The sequence below is a fragment of the Chionomys nivalis genome, chromosome 4, assembly GCF_950005125.1.
Source record: "Chionomys nivalis chromosome 4, mChiNiv1.1, whole genome shotgun sequence".
NCBI lineage: Eukaryota > Metazoa > Chordata > Mammalia > Rodentia > Cricetidae > Chionomys > Chionomys nivalis.
Window position 1 is genome coordinate 94,878,484 of NC_080089.1, and position 18,065 is coordinate 94,896,548.

General features: G+C 46.5%; 1 protein-coding gene across 1 annotated transcript in view; it reads left to right on the forward strand.

The window, feature by feature from the left end:
- Positions 1-5,758: 5,758 nt before the first annotated feature.
- Nmnat3 (nicotinamide nucleotide adenylyltransferase 3) overlaps positions 5,759-18,065 on the forward strand; it is a 120,983-nt gene continuing 108,676 nt past the window's right edge. Inside the window, exon 1 of the mRNA XM_057768045.1 lies at positions 5,759-5,895. The gene's annotated coding sequence lies outside the window, so the exon portion shown is untranslated. The remainder of the gene's footprint in view (positions 5,896-18,065) is intronic.

Below are 18,065 nucleotides of genomic sequence, written 5' to 3' on the forward strand. Positions count from 1 at the left end.
TCCCTATGGGTTTATGGGGGCCAATTACACTCAAACTACCACAATTGCAAAGAGAGTCAGAAGACCAGAATTCTAGGACCGGTTTGTATTATGGGATCCTTCTCGACTGTGGGTTACTAAGTTCAGTGACATGGTCAAGGAAACGTTCAGTTTTCTTGTAAGAAATCACAAGGCAGGAAGTTCGAGTTGGTGTGGCTGCGTGTGCTATGTTTCACCCACGTGACTTGAGTCACCCACTCCTCCATTCTCGGCAAAGTGCTGTAGATGTTCTGTTTGCCATCACATTGACTTAAGATGGATGTCTGACCAGGATCATATCCACAGTCCATGGCCAAACAAGGAAGAGACAGAGCTAGGTACCCTGTCTTTGGAAAACAAAGCCTTCCTGATTGACCTACCAAGTCCAGTTTGCAGGTAGTGGCCCCTCTCAGCTGCATGAGGGCTGTCACTCAACTAAATGAGGTTGTCATTGCACCTGGCTTCTCTGGGTCCTTGTCTTCCTCTAACCACTCCCTGGGCTTCTAGGGGATACCCCCCCAACTCCTCCCACCCTCCCCTGCTGTCAGCACCCACAATGAGTCTCAGAAGGAGAGTAAATAGACATCTCCCACCCAATCTCCAAAGCCAAACACCTTTCCCAGATGGCGGAGTGGATCCTAGTATCCGTCTATAGATCAGAGGGCCTCTCTCAGGATTTGCCCCCATGTGTGAGTGTGAACAAGACCAGAAGAAGCACCTGGAGATTAACCCTCTCTCCTTGCGCATATCCTAATTAGGCCATTTCCACTTAGGGCTCCTTTTCTAAGGGTTCACATTCCAGCCTTCCAGAACTGCTTCCTCCCACCTCTTTCGCAGTCCAGATTGCCTGTCTGCCTGTAAGTTCTGAGGGGACATTCAAACCAATATGGTCTCTTCTACTCTGCTGCTTGGAATACACAAGCAAAAATCCAACTGGCACACGAATGCCATCCCTGATCACTTGTGCGTGACCTTGAGAAAAATCGCCTTCCATCATATGGCGCGAGTGTTCGTCTCCAAATGATAGGTTGGCCCCAACCTGTCTTTTTCTCTCTCACAAATGACGGTATCGGTAACAAGGGGGTCCGAATGAACGTCAAAATGTGGATGTGAATTTCTGCAGAGACTGGAACAATTCTGTAGGACAACTAAGCCTAGGTAGAGTCTACGACCCTCTTACCACAATCCAGCTTTTCAGGAGCAAATCTGCACTAGTTGGTGCTTTCCTGCCTTAATTGCAACACAATCGTTTCAGCGGTGTCTGATTGTAAGCTTTTGAATTACATCCACGAGCCAAGTCTCAGGGAGCATGTGCTGTCCGCCGGAGGGCGTCCTCCTCAGCTGACTTCCGTTAGAAAGCCTTATAAAAGCTCAGCATGGAAGGAGAGCACCTCCCCTGTAAATTCAGAGTCTGAGCCTTCAAGGAAAAATTATTTTGTTAGAACAGCAGAGCGGCCTCAGTGTGGCCTTATGTTCTAGAAAAGGCTCACTGCTTAGCTGCATTTAATAATCCATGAAACATCCTATTAGCTTTGGTGTGAACTGTGCGATTGCAGGGGTAAAAACAAAGTGAGAAGCCGAAATACAAAATATGCAAAAAAAAAAATGAAAATAAGTGAGATAATAAATATTTGATCAGGCCTCTATTTTCAGGTAACCAGTTACCATCGTGGGCTCTCCGATGCCAACAGAAGTCATAGAACACCATGCTGAATTATTCAAAGGACCAGGGGAACCTTTCTTTTCTTTTTACTACCTTTAAATAAGTATGCAGCCTTCCAAGCTAACCTTTACTTAAATATTTAGCACAGACACTGGGTCAAATATAAAACAGCAAAATTTCTCGAAAACTCAAGCTGTAATTCTGAATCAGATTAGGGAAGGCGGTTCAGTCTCTTCGTCTTCCCCTTTGTGCCCCCACAGATTCATCTAGTGTGGGAAGACCTGTTAATGTTAGTTGAAAGTCTGATTTTTAGCATGACTTTTATGTTTGTGTTTAGCCATGATATTTTTAACATCATTTACTGAGTCCACCCGTCCTTCATTCATTCAACACACACTTTTTGAATACTTGCTGCTTCCCAGGTGTTGTCCTAGTTGTGGGAATACATCAGGAGGAGCCTGACCTCTTGACCTCATACTACAGTGTGAGAGACAAATTAAAAGGTAGAAATGTACTCCAAAGGCGGGTAAACAAAATACTATGAAAGGGTGGCGTGTGGGAATGTTCCCTGCTTTTGAGGGCAGCCTGGTTGAATGGAAAGCTAAGGAGTGGGTGGTGGGCTTGAGAGTGGGAGGAGCCTATCCCACCCATGAGTGAGAAGTGCCGTACTGGTGGGGACAGGGCCAGAGTGCCTGTCTTAGTGACTCTTCTTGATGTGACTGTGACTACATGCCTGACATGGAAAACTTAAGGGAGCAAAGAGCTACCTTGGCTCATGGTTCAGAGGGCCAAGGCAGTGTGTACGTGTGGTGGGGAGGCACAGTGGTCGAAGCAGATCACGGCAGGGGCTTGTGGTGTGGCTTTCTTCATAGCTTGCCAGATCAAGAAAACAGAGGAAGGCCCAGAAGTCGGTTACTATAATAGTCACTGTCTGCCCTTCATGGTATGTCTGCCGGCTAAGCACCATGTTTCTAAAATTTCCACAGCCTACCAAAAAGACACAAAGTAGGGGTCAAGTACCCAAAACACAAGTGCATGGGGGGGGGGCGGGGACCATTTCCTATTAAAGCCCCCTATAGTGTCCGAGGAAGAACAGCAACATCCAGGAGACTGAAGATGAGGAAGGGCCGGTGTGCATGACATAATTTATGTGTGCCGTGTGGGCAGTGAGGAGCCTTGTGATTTTAGACTAATTGTGATAGAAACCAGTAAGGGCTTCCGTGTGGTGTGAACTGATTCAGGGTTTGAAAGGATCGGTCTTGTTCCAGAGAGGCTCTCTAGTGAAGGCCTGCTTCAATAGCCAGAAAAGAAAGACTTGGCATGAATACCATCTATCTGGTCTTTGGTTCTAAGTCTGCACCCACCTTCTGAAGCACTAGCAGTGACTAAAAAGCCTGCCATCTTTGGTCATTTTAAAAGTCCACCAATCTCCTTTCACACACCCTATTTTTTCTTTATTCAACCACAGCTTGCTTTTCTGAATGAGGGCTTAGAAGACAAGTTAAGAAGGGCTCATGTAAGGGCAGAGGTTGGCCAGGCAATGGTCCCATGCACAGTTCTTCTAAAAGTCAGTTCTTCAGAAGGTCCTCAGAACACAGCCTAAGACCATCACTCTCAGCTAGCTGTACCTTGTTGGCCGCCCAAACAGCTCCTACAGAGGGAGACAGCCTCAGAACCTGATGGCGACAGAGGACAAGAGAAGGGCAGCGTGGGACAAATGTTGCTCTCGTGCTGGTATCGGAATTTTATGCCTGGAAATAATCTCCATATTGTTCACAAATACAAGCTAATTTGAGAGCTCGTTTCTATTCCTTGGGGACCTACCTCCTGCAGATTCCCCTGGGAGGGATAACCCCGAGCCATGTTCTACATGCTGCTTTCTAGAACATTCCTTCACGATCACTCTCTGACTCTAGTCTCCTGTTAGACAGGAGTGCTGGCTTTACAGGACCTCCTTCCTGAACACTTTCCCTACCCTGTACGCCTCCTCCTTACTTGAATTCTCATCATACCTCATGAATAAATAGCTTTTCACTTTCCTTGTGCTGTAGATCGCTTACGAAGACTCAGACAGACGCATCCTCTACAGCAAATCCCTGTCCTTCTGCGAGGTCATTTCCTAGGTATCTTCCTTTAGTGAGCAGAGCGGTAGAGACATTATGTTTACCCATAAGCCCCCATTATACTTATACCCTGGTAGTCAGCTGTGACCACAGCCAAGGGATCCACTTACTCCCCTTCAGAATGCCCAGACTGGATTTCTCAGGCCTGTCTCTCTCCTTATGTTCGCTAAACCTGGCTGTTCTGTGAATGTTATGTTATGGCTGTTACTGCCTTCCAAAAGCACACACTACTTCTTGCCCAGGAAGCCAGGGTCCTCTTCAGCCAGGTCCTAGTCTTCACTGGGGCAGGACAGAGCACTTGCTCTACAGGAGTCGTTGACCAAGATCTCCTCTATCTAGTCTCTGCCTTCCCAGCCCCAGGTCCTGGCTCAGAAGGACTTGGCCTTTGATTAACTTGCGGAATTAACCAACCTGCTGTAGCATATGCTACCTATATTCACAAAAATCCCCAACTTGTGATAAACCACCTACTCTGCAGGCACAAAAACTGGCATCAGTAGGAGACCAGCCAGAGGGCACTGTACACTCAGCTATTATGCCACTTAAACCTCCAAACACAGTGTGGCAGGGGATTGTGCCTGCTGATTACAGGGAAGAAAGCAGAAACCTGCATAGGTAAAGCTGCTTGCTCAAGGTCACCTTATGGAGACACACTGCATCCTGCGACCTGAAAAGAGACCCAAAGGGCATGGAGTCTACTACCTGAGTGGGGAGGTACCCTTTTCCTGGGTACTTAGCGGGGGTTACCTGTGTGCCCATGTGCCCATGTACTGATTAAAGACAAAGGTGTGACACTTTCCTGAGTATGGGAAGACTGTAAGGGGCTGGGGGCAGAAACACAGTCCAGAGCCAACTTCATAAAGCACTGCCCACAGCCAGGAGCTGATTTGTCACTGTGGTTACAAAGAGGGGGAGATTAAGAATTCAGCAGTCACAAAGCCTTGACATTATCCTTGATGTCATTATTATTATATTTATATTTTGTAGTTCCAACTCATTCCATTAGAATTGACAGACGCCGGTGAACTTGATCTTAGAGACTCCTCCCTGAAAGATCCCTGTGAGTGTTGGGCAGTTATAAAGGGTTATGGGGAGGCTGAAAAGCTACACTGTATTAGCAAAGCAAATTAAGGTCCTAAATCACACACAGACCTCAGGGAATAAGAGCTGATCTCTAAGGATTTGGTTGTAATTTCTTGCTATGAATGAATATACTCACTAGAAAGCCCTAATTTTATCTTCTTTCTAAAACAGCTCTGATGTCCCCATCCCCCAAAACCATGTCATCTTAAGGACCCCACCCCCCAACCTTCATCCTCACCAGGGCAGAGCTGGAGAAGAGAGGTGTAAATGTGTCAGAAAAGGGAAGTGGGGACGCAGGGAGAGTAAATCCTCATGTAACACGGCAGAAAGTCAATAGATAAATCAAGAAATCGCTATGTAAGCTCTTTTCTCTCTCTCTCTCTCTCTCTCTCTCTCTCTCTCTCTCTCTCTTTTTAGTGACAAGAAGTGACCATCAAAAGAAAAGAAGGAACTGATCAAAAAGGGCTATGGGTGGAGCAGAGTAAGAGGGCTTGTTGCTTTCATTATAAGTGGTTCTTTTACACTTTCACACTTTCATTATAAGTGGTTATTTTAACATTTTACACTTTTATTATAAGTGGTTATTTACATACATTGCTTGATAGATTTTTAATTCAGACCTTTAAAAAGGCGAGTAAAATTATCTAAAATAAATAAACGGAACACAAAACCGAAAAATAAAAGCAAACGCGAAGCAAAGGCCAACAGTTGTAAGGGGTTGTAACGTACTGCGCCTCTGAGGAGCAGGGGCGGGGCATTGGGCGTGGCCTTTGGCCTGTGAGGGGGCGGTGCTCCATCGGACCCACCCTCGGGGCTGGGGCCAGGCTCGGAGCCTACTTCCTCGGGCTCCTCCCACGACGGGAGGCGGGGAGCTCAAGGTCAAGTTCACTCTGGGCCCCGCCCCCAGCCTAGGTCAAGGCGAGTAACCCGGGTTGAGCGTTAGGTCCACAGTCTCTGTTGACCCCCTGAGATTCTCCGGGTGCCGCTGCAGAGCCCAGCGACGTGCAGGTAAGCACAGCCAGCGGCCTTGGCCGCCTGCTTGGGTCCTGCGTTCTTCCGGGACCCACGTGACTCGAAGCGTCTGTGGTGGCGGCGGTGCCGTTTTAAGCGCGCACGCACATACACACACACACACACACACACACACACACACACCACAAGGGCTTCAGGTAGCTACGGAGCACAGAAACGTGCCAGTTTCACGGTCACGTTTCTGATCCACAGGATCGAGCTGACACGGGTTCGGATGCCTCCTGCATCATGTGTACAGTCAGTTAAACCTAAGCGTGTATCAGTTACGGTGTGTTATGCGGTGTTCTCCTTCCATTGGCCTAAGTGCCGGGGTCCCAGGGATAATGTGCAGCGTGCCACCCCGCGGAGCTCAGGGGAGACCCGACACACGTTAAAGTATGAACTTTAGTAGGGACTGTGGAGATAAAAAGCCCAGAGTGCTGGGGAGGTTTTATCCAGTTCACTACCTGCAAAACCTGTTGAATTAAAGCTGCCGGATGAATTCCTGGGTGGAAAACGCAGGGACACATTTTCTGAGGTGAAAAAATTGTGGGCTGGGGAAGGAGGGTCAGTAGGACAGGCCTGCAGAGAGCTGGGATCTGCAGGTTCCTGTGCTGGTCAGTTTTGGTCACCTGGACACAAGCGAAACTCATCTGAAAAGAGGTCAAAATGCCCCCATCAGACTAACCTGGGGGCCAGGGTGAGAGGCCGTTTTCTTGTGTAAGATGTGAGAGAGTCCAGCCCATATTGGCGGTTCCACCACACCCTTCCAACTTCCCTCACCCGGAAGATGGTCCTGGGTTGTATAAATTGTTCAAGCCCTGGAGAACAAGCCAGGAAGCTGCGGTCGTCCATGCCCTCTGCTTCAGCTCCTGCCTGGATTTCCATCATCTGATGAACTGTGATGTGGAAGCATAAGCCAAATAAAGCCTTCCCTCCCGAGTTGCTTTGGACATGGCGTTTGTCACAGCAGTTCCTTAACCTCGCCTCTGTCCTAGAATGGCGTTGTTTGTACCACCAGGAAATGGGTTTGTGGAATGCAGCGCCAGAGCTGTTGAGGCAGGTGCAGCGTGGGGGACGATGTCTTGCAAGGAGGCTAGGTGCCTCAGGACTGAACTTGGGTGTCAGTCCCCGCGCAAGCATGCCTTCCCTTCCTTAATCCTTTCTCTGACGTGTGAGAAGACACACAGCCTGTTCTCTAAGTTGAGGACTGGTTAGTCATTCCTTTCTGAAACACTTGACCTTTCCTTGGCTCTTAGGCTTTCTAGAAGCCCTCCTGGCGCCTGTGCAGGGTTGGCCATGTGGCCATGCTGACCCTGAGCTTTGTGAGCTAAGCTGCCTGCTTTCTGTCTGGCAGGTTTCCCAGCAAGCTCCACCTGGTTCTGCCAGCCCCAAGAGTCCCAGAATACATGCTCCCACACTTTCCCAAGTGACTCCCAGCTCTTTGTGTGGCTCTCTAAAATTGCCAGATGACTCCCCAGAGGGAGCATCTCTTCTGGTCCCTTCCTGAGGACCCCTTGGAACTTGACACCTACACAGATTTGAGAGAGTGCTCAGCACTTTGAGAAACTCCTGTCAGCCACTTGCTATTTACACATGTGTGCATTTATATTATTTCCTTTATTTACACATGTGTGCATTTGTGTTATTTCTTTTATTTACACATGTGTGCATTTATGTTATTTCCTTTTTTAAGATTATAATGTAATTACATCATTCCCTCTTCCGTTTCCCCCTCCAAACCCTCCCGTAACCTCTCCTTGCTGTCTTTCAAATTCATGGCCTTCCTCTTCATTAATTGTTGTTACATAATGTATATATGTATGTAACAGTTAATACATAGAATAATACATACATGTATATCTGTAACAACAACTAATAAAGAAAGAGGCTTGGTATATTCTATGCCTTGAATGATCCTGATGTCTTCTGTGACCTTGTCCACACTATTGATATAGACTTGTGATTTTCTCCAAGATAAGAGAATGGGGAACACAGTTAAGGGGGAAACCTGGTAGCATTGGAGGGCTGTGGTCAATAGAGGATGATTAACAGGGTGTTGGAAGGAGAGGAGAAAGAGTAGCCATGGTGCACCCCCCCCCCCCCGTTCCCCTCATAAGCCGTGGCAGTATGCTGGCCAAGTCTGAAGAGGTCGCTTGTCCTCTGAGTCATGAGGAGCATGCAGGTTTTTGGTATATAGTTCTGTTCTGAGTCATCCCGTCCCTTCTTTCTCCAAATAAACTAAAACAAGAACGATGGTGCCTGCTCTAGAGGCCATTGGGATCTCGAGTACCCAGAATACTTGGCATTGTATCCAGCATGTAGGAAGTTACTACACTACTGGCGTCGCCCACTCCTTATCTTGGCAGACACTGATGAGGTGGGGAGGGAAGTGTGGTGGGGGGATGAGGAGCTGGGCAGGGTGATTAGTGGGGGGGGGTGAGTTATCTGTGGCAGTGGTTTCCCCCAGAAAGCAGCAGTCTCCAAATGAGAGGCGTGTTCTACCTGATAGTGAACCTCTATCCATCCGCACTGTCAGAAGACCCAAAAGTCTGAGCAAACCTGGGCCAGATAAAAAGTAGAAGAAAACAAAAGTGGAGAAATTAGTCAAAAGGTCTAGAATTGCCTTCAGGGCTTGTCTTTAACTCCCAACTGGTGAGTCCCCTGCAGTGGGCTACTGTTGCTCTAACTGACCTCTGTAATCTTTGTGACTTTGGTAGTATGGCTATAATAATTGCCTGGACTGATCTCATTCACCAAGTGGCTTGGGAGCTGTGGAACATTATAGCCCCTGCACTAGGCGGTCATGCTCTAAGTAGACAAACAGATGAATGAATGAACAAGTGAAAATAAACCCGAGAGCTTTTTGAAGTGTGTGTGTGTTTGTGTGTGTGTTTGTGAGTGTGTGTGTGTGCTTTAATTGAGTATGAAGGCAGAGAAAAATAATGTGCTTAAGCATTTGCACACGACTGAGCCCTTTCATGTAGGAGGCAGCCTCATGGATAACCCCATGGCTTTTCAATCACATAGCACAGCCTATGACTGAAGTCTTAGCATCTATATTTTAGTCCGGGAATTGTACTCAGCTCATAATAAGCAAGTTAAGTACCTGAAGGGCTTACCTCAGCACACAGATGGGGTATGGAAAATTCATCAGTCAGTGATAGCTATTGGTATTGTTTGATGTTTGTTAATCCTCCCATAGACCGCCACTACCACAAGGAAAATAAAGGTCACAGATGGGTGACCCCAGTTCCGAACCAGGCCTGTGTGATAGCAGAGGCACTTTAGACGACCAGACCACGTGTACAAAGTGCAATCAGCCTCATGTGTATTTCTTTTATTACTTAAAACACCTGACTATGGGATTTCTTTTCTTTTTAAGATTATAATTCCATCATCTTTCTCTTCCCTTCCCTCCCTCTAAGCCCTTCCATATATCCCTTCTTGCTCTTTTTCAAATTCATGGCCTCTTTTTTTCATTAATTGCAGATATATATATATATATATATATATATATATATATATATAACCTGCTCAGTCTGTATAATGTTACTTGTAAAGGAAAAATAAAACCTGAAAAATCATAATTTATGTGCCTTTGAGTGCAGGTGTTTTATCATCTAGATAAATCTTCCATGCATCTATGTTAAACCACTTTGGGCTGTCAGAGCTCTTAAATAAAGTGGCTTGTCCTGACCAGTGTCTGTCTGTGCTCGTTTATCATTGCTCCCTAGTAAAGACAGACAGATCCCATTGCACAGGGCAGGCCTCGGGCCAGCAGCTCCCACCCCATATATTAGCCGTGCAGACCCTGAATGGAGTGGTGTTTAACAAGTCACAGTGGACTCCACCCTCCCTTGTAGGTGGGGATTTTTCTTTCTTTTTTTTTTTTTTTTCCTGCCATGCTAGGGATTGAACCCATGGCCTCATGCATTCTAGGCAAGGGCTCTTCCACTGAGCAGCATCCCCAGCCTCAGACAGCCAGGCATTCTATGACCAGTGTGAATGTGGGAACACACAGTGAGGAAGTCTTAAGTTCTTTGAGGTGATGGGTTTGAGGGTAAATGTGCCTGGCTTGAAGGTGCCAGGGAGGCCTACTCTGCTCCTTGCTGCCCTGCCTCTGGCCACAGTTACCCCTGAAATCTTGATTCATAGGCACTAGAGAGGCACAGCTGTATCAAGTGAGCCTTCCTCAGTCACCTCTGACTTCATGGTGATGGGACATCTGTCTGCAGGCCACAGTGCTGCCTCTGCTGGCTGGAACTCTTCCACTGCAGTGCAGGGGCCCTAGCGCGGCTCCTGACCCATTGTCCTGCCTCCCTCTATTGTTTCCTTGTACAGATTCCTTAGCCAGTATCCTAGGGATTTCAGTGGGGATTCAGAAATGGCAGTCTAGACCCTTATGAAGGCCAAGCACGGGAGGCAGGTTTATTAAAGACAGATAAGTGAGCTTGTAAGTCTGTAAGTGGACAGACAGCCTCGAATCGTCAAGGTGGTTATGTGCCGAGCAGGAGAGGCCTGGGAAGCCAGGTCAGCAGGTGAAAGCAGGCCCGCAAACACTGCTGGTTGGACATGGTCACACACCTTCGAAGAATACTGCAGGGCATTTTTCTACAAATTCTGGTGAGCAGTGATTTGCATACTGACCGAGAATGTACGCTTTCAGAGCGGTGTGCCGCCAGCTTCCAAGCAGGAGAGCAGGCCTCATGTTCCCTGCCTGTGTTGATGCATCTCCTGGTTCTCTGTTGTCTCCTCGTAAACCCCAGGTGTCATTACTGCCCATCTCAGGCTGTGTCAAGGCAGCAGGTGGCACTAACTCACCCAAGGGCATATCCGGTAAGCTGGCTACTAAAGCCCTCTTCCTTTTGAGGAGCAGCATGTCCAGAGAGTTTGTTTTATCCTATGCCTAGGCCTATCAGGCTAAAGGTCCACATAGATGTTAGCATATGGTGGCCAGTGGCCTGTCATCTTAGAGGAAGGGAGGGCAAAGGTACCTGCTGCTGACCCCCAGGGTGGGCCTTGTATGTCTGCACCTGTGTGAGCTGGCTAGGCTAGCGGTATCAGGGTGAGGCTGGCCTTCTTAGAGTGGACACTTGTGAGGGACACCATGCCTACCTTCAGCTGATAGCTGTGACAGAAATGCCTATGGAAAACATTATCTCTGTATGCCTGAATATTATTAGACTAACATAATTTGCTTGTCCAGGGATGTTGACAAGTGGCAACTTTATTTAGAGAGCTGAGCCGCCTGTTTCCCTAGAGCAAAGGACAGAAGCACCAGAGGCCCCTGATTCCTGGTGGAGAGTGTTTGACTGCCACACAGACCAGTGGGGAAGGGCTGGATTCCCAGGGCACAGCTTTAATAGGATTGTAATTGTGTGGCTCATGGCCATGGAGCAAAGAAATAGCTCTGGCAATCTCCCTTCCATAAAGGCTGACATGCAGGAGGTATTTATGCCTCTTGAAAGTGCATGTTAAGTGGTAGATATTTATGAAAGGGGTACCGAGGAGTAAATGTGTCCATCAGTCAACCTGGAACTCTTTAAAGCTCCTAAGATGCTTTTAAATTAGAGCCAATCTTCCCCCTGCCTTCCACCTCCATCACCCCCTCCCCCGTTCCTCTTGTAAAAACCAAGTGCCAAGGCAGGGCCAAGCACAGGCAGGATGTTGGAACTCCCGTGTAGAAGAGAGTGAGCACGTGTGTGGTGATTCTTCCCCCTCTCAGTGCTCCAGAGATTGGCAGAATGTGGGAGGGACAAGGCTGACAAACAGGGTCCAGCCTAATTGCATCCTACCCTAGCCATGCGCATCCCGCCTTCTGCACTCCACCATTGGCCAGGGCGTTTGCTCCTGAGGCTGCAGAGGGAGATGGTGAAAACAAGTGATCCACACAGCCTCAGTTTGAGCTCAGAGAGGGTGGATGGGAGAGAGAATGTCGTTGTTGTAAGAAGGCTGCAGAAGGCTGGGAGTTTGTGAGCAGGTGATCATTACTACCAAGTACCTGGCGTGGAGGAGTCTAGCTAGAAATTATTATTGACTTCTCAGTGCTCATTTTAAAGATCAGAGGTAGGAGTTTGTCATAAGAAGTCTATCCTTAGTAGCCAAGCCTGCTTAGCGTCTAATTCCCATCTGGCCTCTTATGAAACTATTATTGGCCACTTTTTGTCTTATTGCTGTTTTGTGTGTGGGAGAAAAAGGATGCTAATGTCTGCTCCCCACTACACGTTTTGTTAAGAATTGGAAGAGCTGTAGACGGTGGAAGGAGAGGGGCTGTCCCTCTCAGCTCCGCCTGGGATTCTGCCTTAAGGAAACAGTCCGAAAGTGGAAAGAGTCCTGCATGATGGCTCTCTGCCCATCATCACTTGTCATGGTGAAAACTTGGGCATGACCCGCATTAACTGTTCAGGGAGATAGTGAAATTATGGGACACCACACTGGTGAGGCCGTGTGCATGAAGCTGAGTCCCCAGCTGCAGAGAGAGCAGAAGGCTGTTAGATTGATCGTGTTCAGAAAAACAAGTCTTCCAGGAGGTGCTGGAACGATGGATACTTGATTTTCATGACTTTAATTTTCTGTGTTGCTATAGCAGTTCTGTTAGTTCCTTTTGCCTCTCTGTGACCACAGATTCTGACAACTTAATGGAGGGAAGGTTTCCTTTGGCTCATGGTTTTGTGGGTCTCAGTCCATCATTGTGGCAAAGGTGAAGTCAAAGGGTTCATGACAGTGGGAGCATGTAGTAGTGGCTGTTCACGTGACATCCAGCCAGGAAAGAGAAAAGAAACCACCAGAGTTCCTTCATGGCAGAGCAATAGCTGAGGGGGAGGAGAAGAAACCAGAGCGCCTGGGTCTAACCTTCAAAGCTTTGCCCTTTTAACCTGCTTTTGCCAGTTTGTTCCTACTTTTTCAAGGTTCCACAACCTCCCAAAGTACTGCCCCTGGCTGGAAACAAGAGGAATGGTGCCGTAGAGAGGAGTAGTTGCTGCTAAGCAAGGCTGAAATGCAGCAGGGCAAATTGAACTATTGCACCTCCGCAGCCAGCTTCTAGGGCATATGGTGACATCCTCTGCAGCCCCACCCTCATGGACTTGCTGTTCGAAGACTGCATGGCCTCTCTCTTGGGCTGACTCCACTTGGTGCCTGTGACTTTCTTCAACAGATGCCCCACGTCCCTGGCATCTCTAAGATCCCTTGGGTTTCCCTAGAGGCTTAGGCTTTACTTTCAGATCTCTATACATTGCATTATCAAGAGCTTCTCTCTATGGTGCCTGACCCACTATACTTTCCTTAAAAATCTGAGTGCAAGCCTACATGACTTTGTAACTTACATTCCGCTTGCTTATAAAACTAAGACTATATGGATAATGCCAAATTCTGACATCACCTGGGTCTCTTTGGACCATACAGTGGTTTCTGTGTCCTTCAACTGCTGGGCCAGGAAAAGCACTTCTCTAAGCATCTCTGAGTGAGCGGGGTACCCTGGAGTCTGTGATAGATGAAGGAGTTGCCATCAATCCCCAAAATCTTCTCAAGGCACATTTCCTGTGGTTCCAGTACAGAGCACAGAGTGTCTGGCCTCTCTTTAACGGTGCTAATCTTTTGAACACTTACAGCCTCATTCTCTGTAACTGTAAACACTCCCCTTTCCTAGCCAAACTCCTCTACATTTTCGTCACAGTTTTCATTGTAAACTGGATATAAGTCAGCAATAACCATGCTAAAGCCTAAATGCTATCCTGTTTTGAAATTTCCTCTTGTCAAATTAATCAGTCTATTACTTTTTGAAACCTTGCTAGTAATTATTATTTTATGTGTATTGGTGTTTTGCCCATGTATGTATATGTATGTGCAACATGTACATGCTTGTGGAGGTCAGAAGGGGATATCAGATCCCCTGGGGTTGGAATTACAGATAGTTGTGAGCTGCCACGTGGATGCTGTGCCTCAAGCCTAGGTCCTCTGCAAGAGCAGAGCCCACTCTCCAGCCCCCTAGTCTATTACTGTTTTTTTTAATCAGGAGGGAGTTTTCAGGGATTCCTCATGAAATCCTGAGTTCATATCCTGAAAATTTCACCTGTGGTTATTCTTCAAATAGCTTTTATACCGAAATGTAAACTGAGGGGGAAATTCATTAGCATTCTGTTTCCTACCAGCGGGACTTAGGTCATGTCTGCAACTATGGCTGATCTGTCATGGAGACTGAATTAACACCTCTTTCTCAGGTGTCCTCCCAAGTTACAAAGAAGGAGCTGAGCGCCATTAGCATATTCTGACCCTTTGTTTAGGATGGCGACAGTTTGTTTGGAAAAGTGTGGCCAGGTACAAACTGTGGCCTGAAAGTCTGGCCACCATACAGAGTAGAAATATGGGCCTGTATAATATGGCCCTACAGCCCACTCCCTCTTATTACTTTTAATAAAACCTGTGCTTCTGCAACAGGACAGATTATCACATCTGTCTTAGGCAAAGACTCCTTCATTTACCCAAATTTACCCATCCTTGGAACAGGCATTCCATTTATGCGAGCTCCTGTCTTAGGCATCTAGGGAGAAGAAACTTCAAACTTGTCTCTGACTGCTGACCTCTGTGAACAAAAGAGATTAAGGGAGAGAGATACCTTTGGGCTCTGTGTCTCGGAGCCATTCTTTCTTGTCAGGAGAAATCCTAATCTTCTATGAATAATCATGCTTCTAAAGACTATAGTCTCCTATTTAAAGAAGAGGAGGATTGCCTGAATTGAAAATGGTTCTTCAATTGGTTGTATCAAAATCTAAAATTCTTAACATATGCATTAAGCCCAAACATTTACAGGGTGTGTCAAACTTTCCTCAACATCTTATAAGCACTTATAAACATTATCAGGTCAATACCATAATTAACAATAAATCCACAATTAAATCCAAACATTTACAGGGCACATCAAACTTTTCTCAACATATTACAAGCAGTTATAAATGTTACCAGATCAATACCATAATTCTAGAATGGGAATTAACAATAAATCCACAATTTAATATATCACAATTTTCTTAAATCCATGTTAATCAAAAGGCAAGAAAAGCTTTTCTGATGGGTGAGAGTACAGTGACATTGCTCTTATCAAGTACAGTTCTGGTCTCTGAGCAGCAGTTAAACCCTTAGGCTGCCCCTCTCTTAAGAGGGCCTTCAGTCATTCATTATTGAGGCTTTCTTCCCTGAGGGGAAAGCTTAGGTCTTAGTTCTCAGGTTCAGTATTTTAATCAAAATGAGTTCTGTGTCCCAAAGAGTAAAACAGCAAATGTTCAGCCTGTGTTTACTATAAGAAAGTTGTGGTCACCGTGCAGCTGGGCCTCTGTGACTCCTCTATTGCTTTCTAAACTCATCCTCACTCAGATTTTCTGGACTGGGACAGAATGTACACTTTGCTTCTTTCCCAAAATATAATACAAATGGCTTCTGCTGTTTCCCAATGGAGTTTGTAATCCTATTTGAACCCTCACGAACCCTCACACTGTATCTGACAGAAACAACTTAAGGGAGGAAGACCGACCACTCTGATGAGGAAGGCATGGTAACACAGCTCAACTCCTGGTGGTGCGAGTATGTTACACGGGCTGCACACATCATGGTGGACCAGGAAGCTGAGGGCCAGGAAGAAAGCAAAGATTGGATATAGCCTCCAAAGGCCCATCCCTGACACTCTCCTCTGTCTGCTAGGTGCTACCTCCTAAACATCTCAGGCCTCTTAAAATAACACCATAAGCTGCAGATTATCATTCAAAACATGAACCTATGGGGGCCATTCTAGATTCAAAACTTAACATTATTTCTATAAATGTTTCAGATGAGACAGGTTAAATAATGTTCTTTTCTGTTGTTTGTAGCCAGTTGTGGCTTTATCCTGAATTAAATCTTCCAATCAGCTATTATTGTGTGTTTGAATTAAGGTAGCCATAGCTTTGTAACTTGCTGTGTGCAATAAGCTAGTCTTGAACTTGTGACGATCCTCCTGCCTCAGGTACTTGAGTGCTAGGATTAGAAGTGTGTGCCACCACATCCAGCTCAATCAAAGCAGGTGTGGCTTTTTGCCTCCACGTCTGTAATTCAAGGTCATAATCTGTGTTCCCTGAATGTATTAACTGTGGATGTGCTCAGCCCCATGAACTTAGAGTCTTGGGGTTTTAAGGTGAAGAAGGCTAATGCCCCTTCTGGTATCCAGTGGTTTGGGAGGGGTTGATTTGGGTTTGTAACTTTTGAGAGCATCATTGGTGAAGTTTTAGCACTCCCTGTCTCCAAGATGTGTACAAGTGTGCACACACATGCACAGACACACAGCAACAGCAGGAGCAGAGTGCTGGACCACCCCTGTGTAATTCTGTCTTACGGCGCAGGCTTTGATACCGCAGGAACTGAATTCCGTGTTCTGTAGTCTTTCATGTATCCATGTATACCTGTGCTGCCTATTGCTGGCCAAAGTCTAGTGCACAGTTTGTCCTAAGCGAAGTGTATTCAATCATCCAGATGCTGGGGACTTCTGGTATGTCTTTATTTGAGACATGGATTTGAGTTTGAGAGGTTTATTTGGGAGAGAGTCCAGGAAGTGCTAGCACAAAGGGGGGGGGGGGGATGAGCCAAAGATGTCATGAGCCCAACCTGAGCAATTAGAATCTAACCAGAGGCTACAGATTATCTCTCCAGGGGTTGTCCTCTTGGAAAGGCCCGGGACCGAGCTTACCCACACCAGTGCTGTCAGTCATTGGTTGGGCATCATTTCTTAGGGGTGAGTTAGTGGTCAGATTCTAGGTACCAGGCAAAGCACCTAGACGAGGAGCTGTAGGTCCTGGTGGTTGGAAGTCAAGCGGGCTTGCCCCAAGGTGGCAACACCTGAAGCAAAGGCCATCTCCCTGGCAGTGCCTGCTGCTGTGCTTAAGCCACAGCAGCACCGTGTGCAGGCTGAAAATAATTCACTTCGTCATTCCGCACTAAGTCACAGCCAGTCACGCCAGGTTGAAGGCCAATTAAGTGGTAGGTAACACAACGTGTATGCGAAAGACAGTCTTACGAAGAACGTGATCTTTTCCCAGTGGATAGGGCTAGAGTCCCAGTATCGACTTAAGAGGCAGAATGCTAGTGTTCTTCAGCTGTACGGTTTGAGACCCAAACTTCAAAAGCAGGCCTGATGGTCTAATCAGATTTATCTGTTTCGTGGCAGTGTTTCCCCTTCTGTTGATTACTCCTGCTATTTCTCTAGTACATTGAGATGCATTCAAAAGAAAAATTCACTGGAAGAAAACATTTAACCTCATTTGTATCAACTCACAGTTAAATCTCCCATGCCATGTTTTACTATTTACTGGATTTACTACACTGGTGCTGATGCCAGAGTGTCAGGGAATTTCTGTAGTTATGGCTTTTGGTGCCCTGATAAATGATTTGTAGTCACTGCCTCTCTACTGAAACAGTCTGTCCCCAATTAAAGATTTAGTCAGCTCTTTATTGCAAAATGACTGTGCACAGTTGAGGTCTGGGTGATGGTTGTGCTGATATTCTGACTTAATTCACCAGGTAGTGGTGTGTCCTTAACCCTCCCATCTGTTTTGTTTTCCTAAACATAGAGGAGGAATATCAATGGCAGTTTGAAACATAAAAAAGATCCTAGGAACGCTACATCTGCTTATTATAATTGAGTCCACTGGAGTATTTATTACCACAGCAAGGGCCTTACTCAGTGAGGCCAGCGGCTAAAGTTCATACGCTTTAGGTTATGGATACTTTAGAATTTATATTGGAAGATTTCAAGATTCCACTGTTTTAGAAAAATGAAGCCATTTCCCTTTAAATTGTGTTCTGGGGTGCATTCCACAGAGACCAAGATGACAAATATTCTATTTCATGCCCTATTGTTATGCCCTGTGCACACGCAGACAGCACTGACTGATGCTTGGGCCCAAACCCTGCTCTGCAGAGGCCTCCAGCAGCCACTTAGTAAATCATAACTGGCTCACAAGCTCCAATCTGTGGCTGCTCCCTGCTCTACTCTGTACCCATCCTGACTACTGGTTAAAATAGTTACTGCAGGACTGACTGAAAACATACATACAACTAACATTATACAGACCGAGCAGGTTGTGTTTATGTGTACAGGAATGCGCGTGTGTGTGTGTGTGTGTGTAACAACAATTAGTAAA